This window comes from Panthera uncia, assembly GCF_023721935.1.
Source record: "Panthera uncia isolate 11264 chromosome B2 unlocalized genomic scaffold, Puncia_PCG_1.0 HiC_scaffold_24, whole genome shotgun sequence".
In the NCBI taxonomy this organism is placed as follows: Eukaryota; Metazoa; Chordata; class Mammalia; order Carnivora; family Felidae; genus Panthera; species Panthera uncia.
In genome coordinates this window covers 78,632,394-78,633,531 of record NW_026057580.1, presented here as the reverse complement: position 1 = coordinate 78,633,531, position 1,138 = coordinate 78,632,394, and positions in this window count along the sequence as shown.

Here is a 1,138-nt window from a genome sequence, read left to right as displayed (position 1 = left end):
GGCATATTTTGGGGTGGCTCACCCTGAACACCATCACTTTTTGTGCCTCAGATTCCTCATCTGGAAAATTTTAGGATAAAACAAATATAAGATAAAAACAATACTACCTTGTATTATTTGATAATAAATGTAAAACACTTACAGAAGTCCACATTTAGTGATTAAGCAAGTCAGGGCTGTCCTGAGACACTCAGGCTGACAATACCCATCCCAAAGACCCCACAGGCTGCCCGAGGTTTCAGTGGGCCTACATTACAGTTCAACTTCTTCCTCTGCCCAGTTCTCTTCCTCCCTCTTCCTTTCCCAAATGTCGATTCCTAATAAACAATTTGAAACCCAGACCCCATCTCAGCATCGAAAGACCATCAGATGTTCCCAGAGAACTCAGAATGCAACACCAGCTCATCAGAAAACTCCCAAAAGTTTCTTCCAGCCATTTTCCATTACATTCCTCATTGATGTAGTTCATGGTTGAAGTAAGAGTTTGATTTTCATACTCTCCCAGCATAATTTTAAGTCAAATTTATACTTCGGTCTAAGTTCATGAAATTATCCAAGTTCTTATTTCAAAATTTTACTTATATGAATCCTTTGGTTTTTAAGAAACAGTATCTATTTTCCCATAAACTAATATATGTTGATAACTTAGAAAATTTTTTAAGTACAAGGAAATCATCATTGTCGCAACATTAGAGTCAAGCTATAGGATCTTATTTGTAAGTCATTGTTCTCATTTAACATAATGGAAACATAGTCCAGTGCCGTACATTTATGTAAGTAGGGCATCAATATGCTTTTATGACTAACAATAATTGCTAACATATACCAAGAGCTTATGTGCCAGGTACTCTTCTAGGCTATTTTGCCTCATTTATTTTGTCTCCCTTATGTCTCTTTTTGCATATCCAACAAGCCTATAAGGTACTAGCTATTATTTCCTCATTTTAGGGATAAGGAGAGTGATACCCGGAGAACTAGGCGAATTTGCCAAAAATCACAAAGCATGCAAGTGGCAGAACTGGGATTCAAACCTAGCTACGTGACTCAGTCTGTGTTCTTTTAAACTTAAAAACCTACCACCTTTTTTTTTCTTGCACTGTTAGGTAAGGGAACTAAAATCTAGGACTTATTCAACATC